Source organism: Acipenser ruthenus, chromosome 18, assembly GCF_902713425.1.
Source record: "Acipenser ruthenus chromosome 18, fAciRut3.2 maternal haplotype, whole genome shotgun sequence".
NCBI classification, from domain to species: Eukaryota; Metazoa; Chordata; class Actinopteri; order Acipenseriformes; family Acipenseridae; genus Acipenser; species Acipenser ruthenus.
Window position 1 is genome coordinate 3,196,115 of NC_081206.1, and position 19,137 is coordinate 3,215,251.

Here is a 19,137-nt window from a genome sequence, read left to right on the forward strand (position 1 = left end):
GTGGAGTAGTTAGTTGAATGGTGTCAAAGACAGGGCCTTGCTAATGCTGCTGATGCTGAGACAAAAGAGCGACCAAGAGAGACAGAGAGAGAGGGGGGGAGGTAGAGAGAGAGGGGGGGAGGTAGAGAGAGAGAGAGAGAGAGAGAGAGAGAGAGAGAGAGAGAGAGAGAGAGAGAGAGAGAGAGAGAGAGAGAGAGAGAGAGCCTGCTGGGAAGAGCACAAAGCAGATAACTTGTGTGATCGGCCCAACCATTGGGCTCAATGACAAATATCCTCGCGGGTGCCATATTTCACTGAGAAAGAAAGATGCAGGCAGCTTATTATATTTATTGGTAATTTTTATCAGAGACCTGTCAGGGAAACCCAATAAGAAAGAGGATTATGTGTTCCATATGCTTTCATATATCTTTAAACATATTAATAGAGTGGTGGAAATGGAGGTTCTGCAATCCTGTAGCCACCAGGGGTTCACTGGACCCGCTGGGGGGGGGGGGGGGGGGGGGGCTGTGATGAAGATGAATTTCCTGCTCTTGTTCCACACGAGTGACCAGCACATTTTTTATAATTGTATTTACAGTGCTGGCCTGCAAAGCACACCAGAAAGGACACGCTGTGCTCACCTGAAACAGAACTGCAAACCATTCATAGGGAGCTCAAATGCAAGCGATTTTCCACACAACACAACTCACATACGATATTTATTCCCCCTTCAAAAAACTTCATTCAATTTTCTTCATGTACACATGGTCCATAATAGCAATAATACACCACACCATCGTGCAAGTAATGCCTGCTGCATTGGGATAACTACTACTTAAAAAAAGCTTACTGTGTGTTCCTTATCACGGACAAAACGGTAGCATTTTTTATGACAGAATGAAATGTCTACTGTTTAGTAACTGTGTCTTTGGTTGTGCTAAAGCTGGACTGGTGAGGAATCAATTAGTTTATGTAGTGCCATTAGGCAGTTTGATAATAAAACATTGGTGCTGCTGGAGGTGGTAACTAATTGATTTATTTAATTATAGGAGACCTTTATGTCAAGTAATTACGTTTTCCACCTCTTTTGCTGCATTAAATTACACTAAATCCTCAGGTAATGTTTTTTTCTACCAACCGAGTGGAAACAGTGTAGTTAGTGTGAGAGAACAACCAGGCCAACACTGCTTGAAAAGATCATTTTTCAGCTGGTAAATCCTTACCCAGTGTTTGTAAAACAGCTGGTCTGCTTCAAACACCTCTGAATAACAGCTAATTAGCTTAACTATTCAACTGTCATTTTTGTAGTTTATTTCCTTCTTGACGCTTGATGCTTGTGTTGGAAAGTCTAGAGGGAGCGTGCTAGTGCTGCATGCAGTGTGGCTGTACAGCGTAGGGTCAATGACCCTCACAGAAACAGAATGGATCGTGTCAAAAATATTCCAATGGTCTTTAATAATTAAAGACTTCGTTAATGGCCGAATTCACGGCTGACATGTGTTAATTAGGTACACCATTAGGTCTTTAAAATACGCTGTACAGTTCAGAATGGTTTGATGTTGTCTTCAAAGACACATTAAAGACATCTTGAAGACTTTTATCTGCTTTCCACTAAGGGAAAGAAGTGTTGTTCTGTTCTGTGTTTTGATTTGCATTGATCAAAATGAAGCAGATGGTTTGATAAAATGCAGATTTTTCTTGTATTTTAAACTCTTGTTATATTGGCCTCAGTCCATCCAGAACTCCCATTCAATACACACGTCAGGCTCGCATGCATTTGCACAGATCAGCTGATAGTAACAGCACATCTAAAAATGAATTAATGACGTATCTTAAATCCAACCTTTTTAAACATAGTGCAAAGATTGAACGACATATCATCCTGATATAAAATAGTTGTTTTTTTTTTGTGAGGAGACCAAATGTGCTTTTATAGTTTAACCAACCCCAGTCTCAAAAAACAAAAACGTATTTCTTGATCACAGGTACTGCTACGCCCTCCTACTCTCCCTGACTGAAGAGGAGTCCTGGTCTTTCATCTACTGGTCTGGCCAGGCATGTAGATCTCACCAACAACTGCCTGTCCAATCCCAGACCTCAGCTTCCCTCACATTGCTAGCATTCTCATTCAGGGAAGCTGAGGTCCTGCACAGACAATTGAACCCTTTATTTGTTGTTTTTTTATAGGGTCCCCCTACACTGCCATACACATGACTTTTAATTAAAAACTGACCTGTAGGTTACCGTTACTGTGTTTTTCGATTAGAAATGCAATCATAAAAGCAATGTTTTCCATGGGTTTATGCTGGTACTGTAGGTGTTGCATATCTTCAGGGCTGCTGTGAAGTTCGGGGAGGATGACACTGAGGTTAGTTTTACACCGATCATTATCACATGAGAAAGCCAGCGATTTACCTTAGCTCATTACCATTGCATCAATTCTCATTACCAAACTTCACATGGAAATAGTATTAGCCACTGGGCCACTGGGCCGACATGTTGATCTGTCTTAAACCAAGAGGATGGATGAGGGGGGGTATAGAGTGGGGTATAGAGTGGGGTATAGAGTGGGGTATAGAGTGGGGTATAGCACTACAATTCCTAGTTAAGCCAAAGCATGTCCTGCCAATTTGGGATCGTCTGGAGGATACTTGTTCCAGCAAAAAAATTAGTCATATTAATATAAAATTAGTCATATTAAGGTAATATTCCGTTAAGTATTAATTCAATGCAAAGTGCTGTGCACTGTGGGGTTGTGTTGGGTCAATCCGCCCCCACAATAACCCCATAATACCCCACTGTAAATGAGGAACCACCTTCCTCAATCTGAGGATCCTATTTCATCACAATCTCGCTTTCTTTTTGTTTGTTTTAGATATTCGTGGCCACAATCTTCTTTGAATGACGTATTTTGCTAATTAGCAAGCATAAATATAATTGTCATTGATTCCGAATGATTTCATCCTGAAGAATTCCCCATTACATTTCTGGGCAGTTGTTGTGCAAATGCATTGTTGGATTTTTTTTTATTTTTTATTAATCGATGACAGAAAGGACATCACAGTGGGGGAATTCGCTTTTATGCAAAGAGTCATAAAACACAGCATAAATAAATACTCAACAGACTTCAATAGTTTATGAACTCAATTCATATTTATTGATTTGACACAAACTTAAAATTCATAAAAAGGAATGCAATTTATTTATTTAAAGCGTACGTTTTAAAAAAACCAAAAAACAAACAAAACTAAAAAGAAAACCCCACCTACCTGCATTGAAAAAGAAAAAAAGGGGCGTGAGAAGTGCCCAATTGAAACATTTAGTTCACATGCACATACCCATTCAAGCCATCTCCTGTTGGGATACAGAACGGTAAATTACACTCCAGATCAATAAGGCAGTGAGGTCAAGATTAATACTATCAGTTACACAGCATTGACCGGGACCACATAACAACCTGGGCTCAGCCCACCAGTTGAGACCAGCGATGATGGATGTGAAGATGCCAGCCATCATAATGTCCTTATCGACAACGTCTTGCAGGCTGTTTGTCTTCAGCCTCCAGGCTTGTGGTGCTCTACCCTCCAGACCCTCCTGGCGTCAGAGAGCAGGGCGATCAATGCACAGCTACAGCTGGTTGAAGGGGACCAAATCCATTGAACAGTTGATTTGGTTCCATTTTACCAGCTTTAGCAAAGCATTCTGGGGCTCACGGACAGCAGGACTGCAAGGCAGAGCTGTACACAGAGGCACAGGACCTGAAGAATGAGTTACATCTTTAACAGGCTTTCGTTTACACACACACACATGCACACACACGCGCACACGCACACATGCACACACACGCGCACATGCACGCGCACAAGCACACGAGCACGCACACACACGGACACGCACACACAAAGAAAGAAAGAAACACAAGAAAGTGTAACAGTTGGGGTTCATTCAATTATTATTGGCTATAAATTGGCTGTCCAGGGATGGAATGGTAAACAATATGTTATGATATTCTATTCTAGTTAAATATCTTATAAAATGTCAAAACACACACACACACGCACACACACACACACACACACACACACACACATATATATATATATATATATATATATATATATATATATATATATATATATATATATAGCCATGTGTAAAATATATTTTGAAGTGGGTGTTTTAAAATATATGCCAATACATATCAATTTATTCCAGTATATTTGACAATATCTTCCAGTATATATAGATTTTTTGTAAGAGTACTACTTAAGCTTCAGGAAGTAAGCAGCAAAGTAGAGGAAAACTTAATTCACATCATCAGAGAATACGATTGACTTACATCCCAGGTTACAATCGGTATACTGAAAGCTAAGGCTGCACTAGATTCAGGATGCAGTCTTATATTCCCAGACTGTGAGTGACCATACAGTAATCTTTAACGGCACTAAGTTAAACTGCTTACAAAACAGAAGTGGCCCTTTGCTTGTATAATAATTGCTCATGTGTTAGTATTGATCACTGAAACACTAAAAGCAATACATACAGTGAATCGTTGCAATGAAAAACCGTATACAATATTTAGCACAAATCAACCATTAAGGTCCTAAGAGAGCACCTTTAGGTCCATACACTGGGGTATATCCACTGCTACTACACCTGCAGAACAATGATATAACATTATATATTATAGTGGAACCCACATGGGTTTCTTCATTGCACGATTCAAGCATTTCATTATGACATCACAAAAGCTGTAGAATGTTATAACTGCCAGCATCTCTGTATTAGTGGCGGTGGTTCCACAGGTTAAGATTGATATTACCTGCAAGTTTTTACAGTCATGCAGTCACTGGTAACCTTACTGCTCTATGGGCAGACATATGGGCACTTAACTTCTGTCGTACAAGGAGCTCAAGGGTGCAGAGATGTGGATCTGCCAAGAGCCAGGAACCAGCCGCCACTGCACGGTTCTCTTTAAACTTTATCTCAATGAATTATACTGCAGGGGTTCCTAACTGCTAATAGGCTCTTTTAATAAATGATCTGAAGACAGGCTTCTAAAAACAAAGAATTTATCACAGGCTTGTCAATATTGCTAATGAAGCAGTAAGATCCAACACACAGCAAAAATGAGCTTACATTGACCTCTCTCTCTCTCTCTCTCTCGCTCTCTCTCTCTCTCTCTCTCTCTCTCTCTCTCTCTCTCTCTTTCTCTCTCTCTGTCTCTCTCTCTCTCGCTCTCTCTCTCTCTCTCTCTCTCTCTCTCTCTCTCTCTCTCTCTCTCTCTCTCTCTCTCTCTATCTTCTAATATAAAATAATAATAATAATCAGCTGGAATAATATAGACCCCAACCATAGCCGATAGGTGTATTATTTGGGATCCTATCCCCAGGCACGACAACCCAATCCATTCTCATTTATTTAAACAAATCATTTCCAGATTAACTGCATGGGTAATTTGTCATTTGAAAAAACTAGTGTGGAAGAAAAAACAACAATAGAGAGCATGGATTTTCCTCTGCCATTATCGTAATGAAGTGAACATTTGCCATGGTAATTACCAAGGAACTTTTTTTTTTTTTTTTTTTTGCAAATGTGATTCCAATATAGGTGCTTTTAAATTTAATGCACAGTTAAAAAAAAACAAAAAAACGGTTGTTATGGCATTTGGTCACGCTAGCTTGTTATCTTATAAATTCATTTCCACGTTGTTTTGTATGAACCAAACCTACTGCAGTCATGATGAGAGGTGCTCATTTAACTGCAGACCAAGGCACTCAGTGTTTTACATTCAAGAAGCATTTAGAATGACTGCAGAATGATAATATATCATTAGTTCACATTAAGTTCAAGGTTTGCATTGGAGATTGCTATATTGCAGATTGGATCAGCAGTACCACTTCGTTTTTGCTTTTCAAAATAAATATAACATCAAAATATTCCTTTCTTTGCAAATTGGTGCTACTTCTACTTCAGTGGTGAATCTCAATACTATATAACCCTGATTATCTGCTGTCCTTATTTCACTGTATTTTTATTGCATGTAGTCATGTTATTAATAATCAATAAATCACCTATGGGGGGGAAACCCAAGCAGAATTGATATAGAGTAAAAGAGTGGCAATATGGATCATTAAAATAGAAACGAAGAACTAGTCCTAGTTAAAATAATGGTCTCTGTCTCAAGTATCAATTCACTGATGTTACAAAACAGAAATTACCAGCAGACAGGTGTTGCTAATTGTAAACGCAATCTAAAATAAAGGTCTGGTGAAAACACAAAGAATAGTTTGAATACTTATTTGATTAAATTGAAACTGGAGATTGACACAACCGACCTTCTGCCCGTTAGTCTCCATGACCGAGTCACCTTGGGAAACGTCTATTTGTCTGAAAAGACAGCGATTTCCATTTTGGGTTATTGCAAATAGAAGCTAGATCTTTGCAGCACAATTTGAATGTCAGCGAACATATTTCTATTAATTTATTTCATAACTACTGGGAAGTTTCCTAATAATAATAGTCAGGCAATACAACAGTTTAAACTCAAAGAATATGAAACAATGCATACGTTTTATATTTTAAAATAATGTCAGTTCAGTTTGAAAGCAAACTTTTAACGTTTAGTCCTCAGAAGAAATCCAACCCAATCTGTAGGTGCAAATCTGAAGGTGCGCAAAGCCTAATTCTATTAAAAAAATAGAATAGAAAACGCAACAACAGCCAAAAAGGGGTCCACATTTCATCAACTGATAAAGCATTAGTACTGATTTTTTGTTTTTTTGCTTAAGGTTTTAATAAACTTCAAAAGAGCATAATAAATTGATGAGGGCCTTCCCCAGACATAAATTCAATTTCGAGCTGACTAAATGAACGCAGAGGGGAACACAGAAGCAAGCAGGCCTGTTTTTGCTGCCCTTTGCAAAACAGCAAAATAGATTTTTGTGTCTTATTACGGAGCAGACAAGCCTTGGCGGTAACACAAAAAAAACAAAGTTTAATTATAGAGTTAAAGTTACATTATAAAAAGCAGATAAAAGCATTGGCACAGAAACCCCAGGTTGTATTATTGCAGAGGTTAGAGGTCCTATACGCTCGATTTCATTTCCTTGGGGTTCTTACATGCCCTGATAAGGAAAGTGAATACATTGTCCTTAATCTAATGAGAGGTATGATGAATGATCGCTTTGGTTATACACACATGCAAACCAGAACACAACCCTCCTCCTTAATTTCTTTCTGGGCTAATGCTTTTTTTTTTATATCTGCTGTAAAATTTGCCCACCAGGAGGGGGAGATGTCTTTATTTTTCTTGTGTTCTTTACATCAAAAGCAAACGATTGCCTTCTTAATACTTCACATTTTTGGAACGCATTAGCGTGATCCTGACAGAAAATGCTTGACAAACATATCAAAAAGAATCAAACTGAATTCACAACTATTACAAGATGCTACTGTTACTAATAATACAAACACTCTTTCTTTTTGTAATTCAAACTCATTGCTGACTAGTTTTACGCTGTCTGGATAGCGTCCATTATTTTTGGACCTTTGCTGGTCACAGTCTTTATAAAATCTTTACTGCTGTCTCTATATGTAAATCTTGGACAGCTAGTCAGTGGCCACCTTACACTAGAGCTGCTGCATTGGGTTTCAAGGAGAAGACTCACTGTGCACGATAAAGTAAAAGTTGTCACTTCATGTCCTGGGTTTCAGTGGCAGCTGGGAATGGCATCTATTTATAGCAGCTGTTCTGGAGAGATTTGACTTGTCAGGCAGACACCTTCTTTATCGTCCCATGCTGGTTGCTTTTTTAGCAAGCAGGACACTTTGAGGTACTTGCCTTATCTGGGCATAGAAAGCCACACTGAACCACAAGGCCCCCCTTCCCCCCTCATTACAGAGCTGTAAAACTGGACATAGCTGGCCTCTCTGATGCAACTCTGAGTTTATCACTCAGGTTTATTAAGTAAAGAGATGAACTTTGGGCTGTATTGCTCAACATATTTTAATTACGGTATACTTGTTAAGTGTTTTGCTGTATTTTGTGTTTGGTGTAATTTGCTTTTTTTTTTTTTTTAAGTGCCCAAAGTGTAAGTGGTTTTATATTTTGATTAGTATGCTGTACATGCTCGTAATGCAAATAAAATAAATACAAAACATTACAAATGCAATTACAAAATGCAATATTTATAAACAGGATGATATGTGTTCTGAAAGCCCTCATAATTGTTAACTTGACTCAGCTGTTACACAGTGACTCACACACACACACACACATGCGCACACACACACGCGCGCACCAGTAAAGTACTCCTATCTATAAATTTTAATTAGTTTGCTAATTAGATTATTTTAACCTGCGCAAAATGAATGGCTGACCTTTGAGCCCACCATCAAATTTAACAAGGTTACACTGCGGAGCTCAGAGTGCCTTTAAGTCACTCTGCTAACCAGGGTGAAAGACTCGGGAGGGGACAGAAGAGTAAGGGAAGCCTCTGGGACTTCATCTCCAGTCCTGGGAATCAGATCTCCATCCCTGCCCCAGACCAGACCAGCGTCAAGGCAGGAGGAGATACTGCAGTGCAGTGTTGTGTTTTTTCTCCTGCAAGCGGACGTGCACAGCCCCGGAGCCTGAGTCAGCACAATTCCTTTTCTGATTGGTTGATCCGGGTAACATACTTTCAACTAAAAGCTCCCAAACATAACAAGATTTTCGCTCTATGATCTCTTCAGTGAAACACCACCACATCCAATCAAAGAAGAAGCTCGACTCGCTCTCAAAATGTTTAATCTTATTTTAAAAAATGTCTAGTCTCCTGCTTTTTTCCCCTCCTCTACCAACACTCTTCTTCATTTAGCTAATCATATATACAAGATTTACCACCGAAGCAAAATGGGAGCTTTTGATCGACCAGGGCTACTGCTGCAGCTAAAATATCTGTCCTACGGGCCAATCTAATCATGCTTAATGGCGGTTTCCTCTTCAACAGAACATTTTTCTTGCTGGGACGACAGTTTCAAATGAGATTGCTGATGCGCCCCCTTCACTATTGTTTTTACTGGGGCCAGCCTTGGCTTTTAAATACTTGTGCAATAAAAAGCTTTACAGCTTCTTCTGAGAGCACTACTGCATTTAGATTGCTAACCCTCCCTGCTGGTTTCTTTGCAGACACTCCAATTTACTGGGCTGCTTAGCCATCAGTAGACTAGACATATAGTAATGTTTTTCACATAAGAGAACAGGTACTGACTGCATGACAGAGTGAAAGACTTTCAGGAAAGAAAGACTAACATTAAACAGTGTAACTTTAATCACTTCTGCGCTTCGTGTGTATATCTCTGAGAAATTAGTCACCCTTCAACACACATATTTTATTGTTCTCAGACGGCAAACGATTTATAGTAACGATTCTCAAATTTCCTGATTGCTAATGGTAGTTCCAATTTTACACCTCGCTGCAATATTCTCTACACCTCTGCCCTGGCTGTTAGGGTTACACACAAACCATATTGCAATGCAGTATGAATAGAATCAAAAGAAATCCATTACCTTTAGTGAGGAAGGTACAGTAATCTCAGTTTTTATTTAAAACGTGTAGCGCCAAAGAGTCAAGTTAAAGGCATATAACATTTTTAAGTGTTAAGAATAAGTGTAAATGAAATGCATTGCCCGGTATTACATTCACCTAAAACCTTCTAATAAAACAAAAGACTTTTCGTGCTTTTTAATAAAAATGTACAGTGTGATTAATGCTAATTATATACATTTTTAAAGAGAATTGAAACAGACTTATTTTAAGAAGATTTATATTATTCTTTTGGTGCGGTACAGGAATAGAGGATTGTTTAAAAAATAACAACTCAACAGTGAGTTTGTAAAGTATTGATTTACACGATAGCAGTCAGAGTCTCTATAGGAAGAGCTGTGCTAAGAGGAGATCTTGATTACACAAACAAGCACAATCAACCCTTTTTGATAGCTTTGCAACATGAGCTTTATGAGATGTATGTGAAATATTCATCTTGAAACACCATGAATCCAATTGCCTTGGATTATTTATAAAATAAGATAAAAGTTTCTAAAAAAGTATATTGCCCAGAATTTGAAATTGGAATTCCTCTTGAAAAATGTACATTTCTAAATAAACGTAGTATATATATATATATATATATATATATATATATATATATATATATATATATATATATATATATATATGTATGTGTGTGTGTGTATGAAAAGGTTTTTTCAAAATTAAAATGTTCAGGACTTTATATCTATATTAGATTAAAAAGCATTTAGATTAATGAATGTGTTTGCTATACTGCACTTAAAGATACAAATAATAATAATAAGCTATTAATTGTTGCAGTGAAATACTGAAGAAGATACTGAAGAAATTAAATTCGGTGGTATGGCACCTAAATTGCAAGACCCAAATTCATTGAAAAAAACAAAACAAAAAAAACCCTTAAACATAAAGACACTCTTTTTTTTTCTTTTTAGGGAATCATTAACAAATTTAAAACCTAGACCGCCAACACATCAGGTATGCAAATAAAAATTAAAAAAAAAACACTCCTGCATTGCTGCTACAAGCATTTCTCACAGTATAGCAAACCCGCAGCAATGCATCAGACAGACCCTGTCCCCGACTGCACATTCCTCCATCAGACCCAGTTTCAAACCCCCTCGCCTGGGTGTCTCCCTGCAAGCCTGGCTGCTCAAGCATGTGGCAGGTGTCTGCTCAACACAAACGTCCTGCCTTGGGCCTTTTTACACAGCTTACAGATCACCTTTTTACACTGCCCAAAACTACTTACAGACCACATTTTTATACTACTTACTTTAACTAATTACTGATAAGTGCAAATGGCCTTATAAAATAGCAATAGCTGTACTAATAAGGTGCTAAGTTATTAGCCAATTATTTATCTAACAGCTGAAAAAAATCAGAAAAGAACTCTGTACCTCAGTCAGTGCAATGTCTATCTCAGGAATCTCTAATACAGTAGAAAAGATCGATTGATCCAGACCTCAAGGGGCTGACATTGATGAGAATCCACTTTAGTGAAGCCCATTGACTGATGCTGAATATTTTTACATGTTTAAGTTGACTTGCAACTGTGTACATATTATACTGTAGTGCTCTATCAGCCATTCGATTTCAATCATGTTTTAGGAATTCTGAGTTGTCCAGTCCCTTTGCTGTATCTCATACTATAACAAGCTACAGTGTACAGTGTGTGTGTATATATATATATATATATATATATATATATATATATATATATATATATATATATATATATCAGTTTTAATTGTATTACATTATATCTATATAGCAAATGTTGGCTAAAAGTGTTGACATCTGAACGCCCTTGTTATTTTAATTATGTTCCGCTGGTTTATGGCTTCACTGAATTTTAATTACTCAACGTATTAATTTTAGCAGTACATCCATTTTAAGTTGTACAGTAAGTTCACTTTTCAGGAGTGAACATAATTCCGGTGCTGCATCCTCTTCTGGGGTTTCATGCAGTATCTCCACTCCACTCTGTTTTCCTCATACTTTTACTGCTTGGCTATCTTTTAACACCTTTGCTCCAGTTTCCACAGGGTAGAAATATATCACGACAGAAATATATCTTTTCAATGCAATTTTCAATGTTTCAGGTTTTTTATGCTACAATTGAAACTTGACTTAAAAAACAAACAAACATGTAAATGCTGACACATGAATATAAACAGGCTGGTACAGATTGCAGATCTTTTCCACTGCTGCTATTAGGTATTAAAATAAAAAATAGGTCTCTGTATCACTATTTCCTTCCCTTATACCTCATACCTACATCCCACCACGGTTTTAATTATCTCCATTAAACTTCGTCATAACGATGTAGTTAATTCAAAAGGAAATGTAAATGAAAATACTTTCAAATAGACCAAAACAAACAAACAAACAAACAAAAAACACCACCAACGATCTACTGCACACGCTGAATTGTGAATGATTGAAAAGCTTTCAGATCTGGTTGTTTTAGTAGACTAAAAACATGCAACCCTAAACTGGTAAAAACATTAGCTTCAGTAGCTGGGATCCTAGGAGTGAAATGAGTAGGCCAGCTCAGAAATTGCCATGTCCCCAGTCTCACTGCAGCTACACTGATGTAGTGTATGTTTAAAGCAGGCCCTGTACCATTCTATCAGACACACTGTTGTTTTCATAGGGGTTTCCATTCCATTGTTCAGGGGCTGTTTTAACACTCTAAAGGGGCTCTGTTTAAATGACCTGACACCCTTTACTCTATATTAGTTCAGCCGGTGCTTTATTGAACTGTTACAGGTTAGCATTAGAAAACACGTTTACAATGTTTTGAGATTGACTAGATTTCCTAAGCTCAGAACTGGAACACATAGAGTAAAAATACTTCTGATTTGACTACAGTGCTTATATCACCATTACTGTTATCACATTAAACTTGTAGCAAAAACCTGTGACTGGTACACAACCACTGTACCTTCTCTTTCCAATCCGGGGCCATGTTTAACTACTACATGTTCTAACCATACGTGTTGCTATTTTGACCCTTCATTTCTAACATTTGGCATACTTTTAATTTAGTATAGTAACCTATATCAAGATATTATCCTGGAAACATATTTTAATATGATTGCCGACGGTTTCATGAAAGCATTGCTATCTGGCGCTGTTTTATGTTTTAAGTTTTGGAGAAAAATGTTGGGACAGCAAGACATTTGACTGGAAAAGGGGACCATCCCAGTCAAACCAGGACCTCTGGTCACCGTTTTTAAGCCGGCAGTATTAAGATCAATCGCTGCTAAGATCACAAAAATAAACCCCATAGCTTTTTGTTTCCAATACAGAATATTACAAAACATAATTGTAATATCCTGGTTCCGGAATGCATTTTTTGCTACTGTGTTCTAAAGCCTGGCATGACCCCAGAACACACACCACAGAACACAGGCACTAGTAAAAGGCAGGGAGTGTCAGGCAGCACTGCCATTGAATTAAACTGAAGAGGTGTGAGTCTCTTCTCATGTATACTTTTTAAATATCTGATATTTTGTACAGTACAGTATTTCAGGGTAATTGTGACAAATGTATTTCCCATCATACTTCATATTTAAGGCCTAGTTGGAATTGGCTTGTCAATGGCTCCTGAGGGCCGGCCCTTGACACCTGGTTTTATCTCTTGCTGCTCCAGCACTGGTGTAACGCCGTCTTTACTGGAAACTTTCCTACACTGCCTGACCCCACGTTACCAAAAACCACGACTAATAACACATGCCATATGCCAAGCACAAAATGGACCCAGCAAGGTCTGGTCTTGTGGCACTGCCTTTCAAAGGCTCTGCCGTCGTCAATATGATTGAATATTTAATGTCCTGATGAGCACTTCCACCTGCTGACACAGGCAAAGTGACAGAACAATACAAGCACTGCGTCACGATCCTCAATCCACTGGGAAACTGGGAGAAAGGAAATGCACCAGGCTGAGCTTCAAGTGACACTGCGGTTTATATACAGTCGGTCAAAATAGAATTGTGTCAGCTTTGGAAATTATTGACACAAAATGTGCTTGATTGCCTGAAAATAAACAGCCACCTCAAGTAATCCAGGTTTGATATAAGTCAACAAATGTATCTGACGGAAAACAGATGATTTTGCTCAACGCCCATGCGGGTTGTTTCAGATTTCATGTTATTAAATGCATGTACATTGGGGTCTCCTGAGTGGCGCATCCAGTAAAGGCACTCCGTGTGGAGTGCAGGATGCGCCCTATAGCCTGGAGATCGCAGGTTCGAATCCAGGCTATGTCATTGCAGACCGTAACCGAGGTTTCCTAGGAGGCGATGCACAATTGGACGAGCACCGCCTGGGTAGGGAGGGCTTCGGTCGGCAGGGGAATCCATGGTTCACCACCCGTCAGTGACCCCTGTGGCTGATAGGGCACTTGCGGGTCTGCAGTGGAGCAATTCAGATCTGTGTCCTTCGGCACTATAGGTCTGGTGGCCTCGCTGTGGATCCGCAGTGCAAAAAATGACAGGTTGGCAGGAACACGTTTCGGAGGACGCGTGTTCCAGCCTCCTTTTCCCGAGTCGCCAGGGGGTTGCAGTGGTGAACCAGGATACAAATAATAATTGGGCATTCCAAATTGGGGCGAAAACCAGGGTAAAAAACCATTGGTGACTAAATTATAACTAACTAAATTATAAAAAAAAAAAAAAAAAAAAAAAAAAATGCATGTACATTGTAACTGATCTTTATAGCCATATTCTCATTCCTATTCAATGCAATGTTTTTAATTGTCATGTACTATGGCGTTAAAAAAAATAAATAAAGAGAAACAGACGAATGAAAAGTTAGTAATGTCGGGGTCGATAAGAGAATGACGCATTTGCTCATGAAAAAAAATCTAGGGACAAGGAAAAAGTAAGTGATGTATGTTCCTGTTTTTCATTTTAATGAGTAGAGTATTTAATGAATACATTTGAATGTCCTGTTTGCCTGTCTTCTGCTCTGCGCTGAGAGAGATCCCCTACCTAAGATACATACTTCTTTACATTCCATAGCTAGACATGTTCATATGGGCATATAAAGTAGTATGTCTCCCAAGCAGGTAGTTTCAATATGCACATACGATTATGCTGGGAAATAATAAGTGCTGATTCAGGCTTTCAGCCTCCAGAGTGTTTGTCAAAGATCTGTCGAAACCTGCAACCCCCAACCTCCTATATATACAGTACATTAATGATTAATTTATATATAATTTTTCATCAATTACTTGAGAGCCTTTGCTTAATTATTGGTGCTTTCAATTAAATAAAAAACGCACAATATAAATACCAAACGCACTACATTAGAAAATTGCCTATGATGTTCCAGATAATGCCAAATGACTTCAAAATAAATGCAATTTATGTACGTTTAAGTGTATCGTCTATGTTTAAGGACCAAAAGCAATTTTTAAACAAAAATCTTCAATTTATTCAATTAAGGAAAGTGAGGTCATAATTTAGACCATGCACTTGAAAAATCTAAGCTCGTAAGCCCAAACTAAATACAACTGTTATCAAATGTTTTTAAAATTAAAAAAAAACGCTTTTGACTATTTCCTCCATGTACGATTCTATCTGTCAGAACACAGGCCCTAGTTTTAAACCTCACCTATGTAGCTCTTTTGTAGGGATCCAAACCTGTAGTAGTTGCTTTTTTAATCGCTGTCAAAGGTCATTACAGTCTACAGATTCATTTTTTTCTGTTTGTGATACAATGAACACATTTCAAGCACTACAAACATAATATACTTCAACCTTTAGTGCAACAAAAAATGCAAGACTCTAAAAAGAAATAAAATAATGCTTACCTATTACTCTAGTGATTCCAAAGCTGACAAGTTGACTCACCCCCCCCCCCCCCCACCCCGCCCCCCAACAAAAATCTAAACTGCAAACCATTTCTCTGTTTCAGTAATCAGTCATCTCTTCAGCCCTTTTTTCTCCAAAAACTTTGGAGGCGGATGTAGTCCAAAAAATCAGATGCCTCCACTTCATTCCATCTACCAGAGACATCTGCAGGCTTCGAGAGAAATTTGAAGGTTGCCACTGAGAGACTGATTAGGCCGGGATGCTAGAACCTAGATCATATGCTCCAACCAGTCTCCCTCCCCTCTATCTCTCTCTCTCTCCCCTCCCGTCTCTCTCTGTCTCTTGCTCTGCTTCTGTCACTTACTTTCTCTCTCTCTCTCTCTCTCTCTCTCTCTCTCTCTCTCTCTCTCTCTCTCTCTCTCTCTCTCTCTCTCTCTCTCTGAGCTTTTAAAGCTCTTGCAACAATGTGGTCTGGGCTGCACTGCAGAAACTGATGCTTGCCCTGAATGGGAGGCTATTATGGGCAGGATTTAGGCACCAGGCACAAGCACAGGGTCACACAGGGCACACTCTGCTCATTCAGCACTGCTGTAATGGTATGCTTCACTTGTCCATTCACCTGCACACCCATTTCACTGCCCCCTCCCCCTGCTTTCCAAGCCACCCCCACACCCCCACCCCCTCCTGATGGATCAATACCAATTTACAGGCAAATGCGGAATGGCTGCCATTGGTGTTAATGAATTTTGCCGTTTCTTGCATTCCTTTAATGAATACTTGGAAAGGATTTTAAGTAAACTTAACAAGTGGAATAATTCCAGGCATGCTTTTATCTCATTACTACTCATTTTTCTACTATAGATATATATATATATATATATATTTCAGTTTACCATACTTTAAAAATAATATCATTTTTTATTTGATCTTGTTTGTGGATGGCCTGCAATAAGGTTTTTACTTAGAAAATAACTTGTAATAATAATAATAATAATGTGTCAACATCTAGAAATGTACACCAGGTTGGGAATGAGAGACACGCTTCTTTACATACAATTAAATATATGCTAAATCATTTTATGTTCCTGTCAGGCAATACTTTTAGCTGTATCGTCTGTGACTAATGATTTTAAAAAAGTGCACAACATTTCTCTGTCTGTATCGACGTCAGTCTCCTTCTGTGAAACGTTGTCTAAAATACAGAGATGTGTTTATAAAAGATACACATTTTCCTTGACATATTAAATTATTGCAGCACAGTGATTAAGTCAGCGAATGAAGTGTTTGAATGTTGCGTGCGATGCGTATTTACACAGGATAGAACCGTGCAGCTGCCAGTAATGAAACTAAAAGTCTTGCTCATAAATCTAACTAATATCTTGTCCTCTTAATAAAAAGCCTACACAAAGAACAGACAGTTTAGATTAATCGTTACAATTATTATTATTGTTGTTGTGATCATTATTATCTGTATATGACTCAACAAGCACATGAAACGAATTAAGAGACTTCACTCCCAGCTAACATTTTGAAGCTATTCATCATTTCCATTACTCAAAGATAAAGAGGGCATACCTTTCTAAGCACACTCACACACATGCATGCGTGCATTTTACAACTTCCAGTCCCTGATGTTACAATAATTAATGAACAGCCTTTCCTCTCTCATCTACGAACCTGTAATCCAGGTTAACAGTGGTGAGGATTAACCCTTGTTTTTAAACTGGCATGAGTGAGAAAGATGGAGACAGGTTGAGTTGATCTCGCTTAACGTACCTGTTCTGCAAATGAAATGACAGAGGATGGCATATGCTAACAGCAAGCAGTCTCTAACTCCATCCCCCCCCCCCAACTAAAAATATGCCTTTGCATTAAATTTCAGATACCTATAGATAGACATTGCTCTTTGGATTAGGCGGTGTAGTTAACAGCCACAAATGCCACTATTCATAGTTTAAACATGCCAGGTGCACATTATAAGGGACATTTGAAGAACAAACTCTTGCACTGTCCTTATTTGAAGCTTTCTGGCTAGTTTTGATTCTTCAACTTGAACTGAGGGAATATGCTATCTATTTTGAGCTATTCCAGTTAAAACATGCCAAAGGTTATATGCTTGACAAGGACACAAATATTTACATTGCAGATCAGTAGATCATTTTTTAAATTTATTTATATATTCAGAAACAATAATAATAATTAAACAAAAAAAAAATGTCTTGTTTTAAAATGTAATTTTTTTTTAAACATTTGTTGGATAATCAGACAAACCCAACAAACTCCAAAGCGCTGACGCAGGCTGCGAAAGGTTAAACACGCTTTTGCTTGAAGACTTCTGCCAAAAATGTGTCTTTTAATACACTAACGAGGTCTACAGGTTTGGGTTAGCTTATTATTTAGTCAGCAGCCATTAAGCTACTGGTAGCATCAGCACGAGGCATTAAAGGGCTGTTTAACCTTGCAGAGTGAGAGCATGTCAAAGGTCTAACGTTTCAATGTAGATCATTCCAGTGGACTGCACGCTCTGCAGTTTTTTTTTCTTTTAAATGCAGAGTGTGCCAGAAAAGAACAACAACCTCTTGCATACCATACACGTACTAAACAGCACACGCACATCACACCCAGGCATGCACCCATACACACAAATCCACATGCATGCTACCCATGCTACAAATACAAGTACAGCATAGTCAACTAACCCACATTTCCTTATAGCAAGTTTGTCAGGCACGGCGGCTGGCTTAGACCCCTTCCCTAACAACTCGCCTTGTAAAGTTCCACAAAGAAAGAACATTAAAAAAGAAAGCGCATGAGAGAGAGAGACAGAGAGAGAAACAGGAGGAGGAAGACATACCAGCTGTGAGAGATTCCAGTTGCAGCAGCAGTAGTACAGTCACCGACCGGAGCACTAGCTGAAAGCTGAATCAGCTTTTGAGAGTTAGGGATGCAAAGAGGAGGGTCACGGAATCACAAGGTAGTAACGCACTTCATGCTGCAGCCGGCAGGCATCTGCTGTGACTCTCTTATGCAGGAGTCAGAAAGAGGGGAGAAAAAAAAAGGAGGAAAGGCCCTTGGAAGCGGAAGGACGTTATTATAAAAACAAGGCGTCGCTGGCAGGTAGTGCTTAAGGGTTAAAAAATAAAAAAAGAGAAAGACATTGCGAGAGGTAAAAGGTATGGAGTGTTGAAGGACAAAGCTTAAAGGAGACGCCACCTTTCTTTTATTCGCCCCACACACCTTGATGCATCAAGACTGCCTCTGCTCTGCAGAATCTCCATTCACAACCCCCCACCCCACCCCCGAACACAGACATCCCCCTCACTCCGAGGTCAGATCGAGATAAAGGTCAACCGCAGACAAAAAAAGGTGCAGCGAGGGGCCGGCGGACACAGATATCTTTTTTCAGCATTAAAAAAAAAATAACTTTTTACTATAATTAGGAAACAGGGCCACATTTCCAGTGCTTATATACCCAGCCAAGCATGTGAAGCATGCACTCCAATGATAGCAAGCCTACACCTCCCCCCCCCCCTCTCAATAGCCCCCCTTCCATGCTGATCCCTCCCTGACCATATTTAGTCAACCGAGGCAAAAAATAGCCTGTCAACTGTAGATTGCCGAGCAGGGAGTATATACAGTTTAAACCCCCTCTCTCTGCCCATTGACTGCTCGGTCCTGCATGGTTCTGACTGTGACCCTCAGACACCCCCCAGCAGTAGCCAGCAACCCCCGCTATTATTAGACAATCCAAATAAAGA

The 19,137-nt window shown here is 38.9% G+C and overlaps 1 long non-coding RNA gene across 1 annotated transcript; it reads right to left on the reverse strand.

The window, feature by feature from the left end:
• Nucleotides 1-3,110: 3,110 nt before the first annotated feature.
• On the reverse strand, nucleotides 3,111-18,641 carry LOC117418173 (uncharacterized). Its single transcript, XR_004660906.2, has 2 exons — nucleotides 18,234-18,641; nucleotides 3,111-3,737 (listed from the first exon to the last, which is right to left on the reverse strand). It is a non-coding gene; the product is annotated as an uncharacterized LOC117418173 (long non-coding RNA).
• Nucleotides 18,642-19,137: the final 496 nt, after the last annotated feature.